Consider the following 6,844-nt stretch of genomic DNA (forward strand, 5'->3'; position numbering starts at 1 on the left):
TGAACTAAGGCACTGCAAGAGGCTACAAAAGACCAAGAAAGATCCTGAGACAAAGAGTGGGTGGAAGGAAGCAGGAATCTGGTCTGAACAGTTGTAACCGAGAAGGCAAAAACAGAAGTTTCTAGAGAAAGCCAGAAAGCTGATGAATAAGTGGATATAGGCAGAAGTAGAGTGTGCAGGAAGAGGTATGACTCTCAATTATGCATAGAAAGTGCTTACAGCTTAACAGCTCCCACCAGTCCCTGATGGCTCACACCCCCCTCACTTCTAGGACATTCAAATCCAGCCCTCGATGGAGCTCTTGAAATGGAAATGTCAATTAAGAAAAGGTAGCCCTGCCAAGAAGTACATTATAAATCAAATGATGGGTTATCCAGACCCTCATGCAGGGAGAACTGTATTACCCCAAAACTGTGTGGCAGCTGAAGAAAGAGGGGATGCCTGTAACACTCCTCCTCCTCCTCCCTCTTTGCCACTAGCCTTTTAGGAGGCAATCATACCATCTCTTTCCAAATCTCTCCACACTCTCAGTCTCATGCAAGGGTGGAAAGGGCTAAATGCTTTTACTTTACTGAAAAGCCACTTCAGAACCTTCTGAGGTGAGTGGCTTCTGCATCTAAGAAGAACTACTCAGCTTTCCAGAACTTTCCGAAAGGGATGGAAATGGTTCTCACTGGGGGCTCACTTACCACAGTGGGGAAAAACGACCTGATTCCTTTCTGGATCCAGATGAAAGAGGGAGAGCCTTTTCTCCCTATTAAAAGTCCCTGATGGACCAGGCCCACAAACCATGTCCTCAACCACAGAAACCAATGGCAAGGAGATCGTGGACCACTCAGTGTATCCAGTACATTTGATGCAGGCACCACAAAGCCTACAGTCCAGCCTCAGATAGCATTAGCACTGGGCTCCATCACTGGGTTAACACTGATTAAACAGTGGGAGAAGAGACATCAGAGTCTAGGGGAAGGTGCTAAGGGTTTCGTGTCAGAGAGCTAATGAAGAGCTCGGGGAATTGCTACTGACCCCAGGCAAATGCCTGAGCCCAGCTGCAGTCTCCTCAGGTGACAGAGACTATCAAGATGGTGAAGATTATGACATAATTCGTCCGGTGCAGTCTGGTATTATCTGGCCTACAACTATTAGTCATTACTGAAAATGGATCTCAGGGATAAAACGGCAACTCTTAGCTGAACAACATGTTCCCTGCCTGTAAAAGTGGAAACCATATTTTCATCTCTTAGAAGTAACCCAACACAGGGGTGGTTGGAACTCTGCAGGGGGGGGTAGTGGCTGGAAGGGGCAACATTTAGGATGTAATTAATTAATTTAAGAAAAAAATAAGTAACCCAACAAAATAGAAAACAGGCTAGAGTCATAGTACTACCCAGATAACCTTAGGACAACTGGTTTAACCTGCAAGGGACTTAAATGCTAAAGATATGTAGCTTGGGTCCGGGAGACCAGTTCTTGAGAAAAAGACAATTGTTATCAAGCCTGATTACCAGAGTTTGCTCCCTGGATACCACAGTGGAGAGAGAGAGAGAGCCAACTCCTAAGGTCCTCTAACCATCACATGCCTGTATGTACAAACACAGGGTTGTGAATACACACACATCTAAAATAGGGAACTAAAAAAAAAAATCTAGCTAATCAGACTACTATGACGTTATTGATCATCTATATGCATCTACACAAAGTTCCCAGAAAACAACCTCAATGGTAAGTGGGTGCTTATCAGCAGGAGTTACTACCATTTATTAATTTTCCCAATAAAAATAGGAAAAAAGATGAGAATCCAAACCAGCCGTGAAATCAATAGTCTCAGATTATGAAGAAGTTAACATTCACTCATTCCATAAATGTATCGTGTGAACCTGCAGTGTGGTAGGCTGCCTTCTTGACACAGAGGACAGACAGACCTAGGAACAGGACCGGGTCTCTGCTTTCCCAGGACTTTGCATCCTAGCAGCGGAAGAAGGCTGGCAGACGGAAAAACAAGCAGATGAGTCCAGGCAGCTTTAGATTCTGTGAAGAGCTGCAAACAGGGCAGTGTGAAGTTGATGGGCAGAATGGACATTTAGCTTGGATACACTGCAATCTGTCTGAAGGTCTCCGGCGGCCAAAAGGAGGTCCTCACCTTGTATGATGCTTTGAGGGCTGCGTGTGAATGACCCAAAGTCAGATCTATGCTTTCCTGTCTCTAAAACTATCTTTTGCAGCTACGGTGCAAATAAAATACACTATCCAAAGGTCCTCAACCAGTAATCAGATTCCTAGGGCACTGCGACATCCAAGGGGGCTCCAATCCCCTAGCCCAATTCCCAGACACAAGGTGAGAAACAACTTTTATGTCCCTCTCAGCTCCAACAGTCTGGGAGGCGCACCGCTAGTTAAGAATTGTCTGAAGGACACAAGACAATGCCTTGAGCGACGCCAGAGGCAGCAAACGCCTGCTGAGTGCTTGAAGCCCCAAGGGAAGAGTGCTCTCGGTCCCAATGCAGACACTTTGGAGCGGTGTGACCTGGCTGGGGAGACCGAAGAGCGAGGTGCCTGCACCGCCGGGCCCCAAGCTCGCGGATGTGGTAAAGTCTCTCTCCTGGCCCAATTAAGCAGGTTTCCTGTGCCTCCCACCCCGGCACCGCGCCAGGCTGTGCCCGGGACAGCTCCTTGGCGCGGCATCCTCATGAACCCGCACGCAGGTTCCTGAGATCCGCTCCTTCTCCAGGTCCATCCCCGCCAGGCTGTAACTCCAGGGATGCAGCTCCAGGGTATTTCCTCCCAGAAAACTGCCGCCTACACCGCAGGCGACCTCCTGGTCTCCCGGCTGCCCCGCGGACCCGGGGTTCCAGGGACTACCACAGATACACTCTAAATCCCAGAGATTGACTGCGTCCCTGAACCTTCGAGGTCCCCACCGCACCTCAACCCTAGCCTGGTGGACGCCCTGTTGCTCACCTGAGTGTCTCGCTGCTGGAGACGCTGCTCGGTTCCTCAATGCGTGTTTCAGACCGGGAAGGACGCAAACCCGGCTTCTCGGGTCCCTGCAAGTCTCAGCCGACGGCAGTTCCAGCACCGGCCGCAGGAGACTGGGGCGCCGGGCGCTGCTCGCCGACAGATGGTGGGCGGGAGCCTGCGCCTCGCACCGGCTCTCCTGGTGTTGGGGTCCCTGGTCCCCCGCTACTGGCCGGCGTGCGATCCCGAGACCAGTTCCCAGTACTTGCCTAGAACTTTAGGGCGCGCGCCGCCGGGCAATTAGCTGAAGAGCAGGAGCGAGGGGAGGGAGCTAGAAGGAGGAGCCTGAGTTCTCCACGGGGCGGAACAAGATGAAAAGGGCGGGGGGCAGCCGAGTGGCTCCCACTCCCACCAATCAGGAGTCATCCGGGGAAAGGCAGTGAGGCGTTAGACTTGGAAGCTGCAGGCGGATTCCGTGACGCCAGCCAGGGTTCAGGGCGTGTGGAGGGGCGGAGGGTGATGGTAGGTGTGGCTGGGCGGGGCAGCGGCTTCCAGCATCCCAGGGCAATGAGCGCCCCTTAGGCTCTCAATAAATATTTATTGAATGACTTAGGAGGAAGTTGAGGTTCGCACCGAAGGAGCTCTTTAAGGGGACTCAAGTAGTCTAACGGGCAATAATCACTTGAACACTGAAAAAGGCTGGGAATAATTAAGGCGGAAGTGTGCGGCGAGCCGAGGATTAGCACGAGATGACAGAAACTGCGTTTGGACACTGGGGATCTGGCCCTCAGAAGCAGTTGTCCAGATTGATGCGGGGTTACAGAGGAGGCAGGAAGGGAGAACGGTGTTGTTGTTGTTGTTGTTGTTGTTGTTGTTGTTACAGTTTCCGTTCATGGGCTTGGAAAGAAGATGCAATGTAGTTGCGATCGAAACGCAGGAGCATCTGGCTAGACGTCCAGGCCCATCCGACTTCACTGCCCACTTGCCAGAATCCTAGCTTGGATGCCAGCCACTGACAATTTGAGGTCAATTTGGAAACCGCACATGAGTCCAGCGCCGCAGGTGGCCCGGTGGGCAGGGAATGATGAATGCCAGGAATAGATGTGGCCCTGCACCTGCGGTAAAGGCACACAGGGTTTCTGCCCTCTCAGAACCTACATTTTAGAGAGAGCGCCATGCAGAGAGCCTCTGAAGGGGTAATGGAAGTAGCTCAGGCCCCTGAAGGTCTCTAGGAGGAGGCTCTCAAACAGGCTCCCAAAGCCAGAAGGACTCAGCAGCTCTAGGGCTCAGGAAATGCTTTCCGGGCACTAGGAACTGCACACAGTATGTATTTAACCCCTTTAAGACCCATCTGGCCTGCCTCACCGAACTGGGCATGTTGGCTCCTTTGCCTCACTCAGCTGCTGACACTCTAGATGCTCCAGAATGCCAGCTGCCGGCTGCCACCCGCGGCTGACATTGTCAGTCTGGCCCTGTATTAACGTTTCTGAAGCTCTTTCCCATATCTATATAAACCACGTTTCATTCTTTACGTTTAGATATTTGCTTTCTGGAATCTTCCACGTATACGCTCTCTGGAACTGTCTTTGGCTCTGGCAGGTGGCCAGGGAAGTTTGGCTAAGAAGGCACATTCTCTTGATGCTGTGAGCCCTAGCACTCCTTAGTGATCTCAATATGAATGAAGCAGGGCTTCCAAAACTACCCCAAACCGGAAGGAGCACCAACTGAGAAGCAGGCCTGAGGCACCTTGCCCACACCCACTCAGGTGCCTGAGTCACACTTCACTTTACTTCTAGTAACTCTTTCCCGAGACGTGCTCTCTTCCTCTTTCCTCTCCCCACTTCCAAGTCATCTTGTTTCGTCCGGTTAGCTTTCCTACGGGAGACATGCCTTTTATCCCACAGAAACGTCTTTGCTGCAGGGGAATCCAACCTTTGGACTTTGTAAACAGTGTTTATCATCTCCAAAGTTCACACGCCAGATTACACAATCACATAACTATATACATACATGTATTGTGTTGAGCCTAATTCATAGCTACCCGGAACCCAGCGAGGTTGTAGCCTGTACCAAATGGCCTGGTAGACAAAGGTTGGACAGAAAGCTATGGTTTTATTGTTTAAACTGGCATCCTGTCCTTAGATTGTTCTTGGTTTCTTCCAAGCTGACTGCGTGTTCCTGTTGGTACTGAAGGCAGTTAATGAGTCAGGATGAGAAATTTGTTCATATTCAAAATGCTTTGCCTAAAAGAAAGAGGAATCTCAGCGAGTCTTTTCAGTTTCACTTCCTCTTCTAAATAAACTTCCAGGCGCTCTGCTCCTACAAATCAAGAGGGGAAAGATTAAAGTTGAAACCCACGCAGAGTTAATTATCTTGCAAAAGCTCGTTACCATCCTAAAATTAGCTTTCCCCGCAGTCTTATTTTAGCACAATGATCTGAATGTACTAGAGAAAGATCAATGGTTGCATATAGTAAGTTTCTAGAGTCTTCTCTGAAGAGCTGAACAAACGCTGTTGATCTTTCTAGAGGCTCCACAACCTTGCAGGGTTTTTCTGCGTTGGCTTAGTGCTTTTATTTTTTTTTACACTTGTCAACTCTGTGTGTGTGTGTGGGTGTGTGTGTGTGTGTGTGTGTGTGTGCCATTGAATAAATGTGAAGGTCAGAGGACAACTTGCAGGAGGTGGTTCCCTCCTTCCACCTTGGGGGCCCTGGGGATCAAATTCATACTTAGTACCAAGTGTCTTTACACCCTGAGGCATCTTCCTGGTCTGGTTGAATCTTTTCACCTCTGAAATTCCTAGTAGTTAAGCAGATGCTGCCTGAAGTTACATGTTTTCACAGTAAAGGAAGCCGGTCATCATGAAGTGTAGACAAGAATTACATAGGCTCCTAGAATGAGAGCCCGTGGTTTCTCATCTTGCCGTGATGCCTCCTGGGTAAGCAGTCACCTTTCCTACTTGTGAGATGAAAACAGTCATTATGCTTACTGGGCTACATGAAGAGTTTTACAATCTGGGAACCATTGCTATGTAGACTTAAGACAGAGTCCCCACTGACCTCAGTGTGATTGACATTTTTGGCCCAATAATTCTTTGTTTGTATGTAGGGATGTCCAGGGCCTGGAAGCTGCACTTCACCCACCAAACACAAAGAACAACTTTTCTACTCAGTTGTAGCAACCAAGAAATCTCTAGACATTGTCCAAAGACCCCTGGAAGGTTCCTGATCGAAAACTACTGGCCCAGCACATAGTCAATGCCACAGATCAGGAGAAAGTAGAAGAACGTGCTTAGGGCTAGATTCTGGCCATGAACCTAGGGTAAATTTTGCTTCCCTAAACCTATTTGCATAATGGGACTCCTAATAATACCATTTCTTGAGGCTAAGGATTAAATATGATTGTTGTAAGAGCAATTCGTGCAGTGACTTGGTGTGTATGCACTACAGAAATGAGGTCTCTCCTCTCACTATCTTCCTATGGCGAAAAGACACTGGCCTCACTGTCTTCCTGCAGGGTGCAACCACAGTCCTGTACAGGCTCACTGTCTTCCTGTGAGGAGCAAGCACTGGCCTGCATACTTTGTTTGCTGCTATCTCCTTCCATGACTCATGGCAGACAACAGGAGTAAGCCAAAGCTGGTTTTATCAGCAAATTCAAATAGGGCTCAAAATTCTTAACCCCATATTCTCGGAAGCTATTCCTGACAGAACAGTGTGAGCATGAAAAGAGAAAGCTGAAGGACCATCCAGAGCTGAAGAATTTTGACATCCCAAGGCTGACTGTGAGGCCAGCCTGGTCTACAGAGTGAGGCCAGGTCAGCCAGCCATGCATTATACAGGGTGAGAACTCCCCCCCCCCCAAAAAAAAAAGAAAGAAAGAAAAGAAAA

At 49.1% G+C, this 6,844-nt stretch overlaps 1 protein-coding gene across 5 annotated transcripts in view; it reads right to left on the reverse strand.

The window, feature by feature from the left end:
• Positions 1-3,104, reverse strand: part of Osbpl3 (oxysterol binding protein like 3) — a 170,822-nt gene extending 167,718 nt beyond the window's left edge. For all 5 annotated transcript variants that reach the window (XM_028790062.1, XM_028790060.1, XM_028790061.1 and 2 more), the window contains exon 1: positions 2,959-3,104. The gene's annotated coding sequence lies outside the window, so the exon portion shown is untranslated. The remainder of the gene's footprint in view (positions 1-2,958) is intronic.
• Positions 3,105-6,844: the final 3,740 nt, after the last annotated feature.

This window comes from Grammomys surdaster, unplaced genomic scaffold (genome assembly GCF_004785775.1).
Source record: "Grammomys surdaster isolate TR1022 unplaced genomic scaffold, NIH_TR_1.0 125861, whole genome shotgun sequence".
Classification (NCBI taxonomy): Eukaryota; Metazoa; Chordata; class Mammalia; order Rodentia; family Muridae; genus Grammomys; species Grammomys surdaster.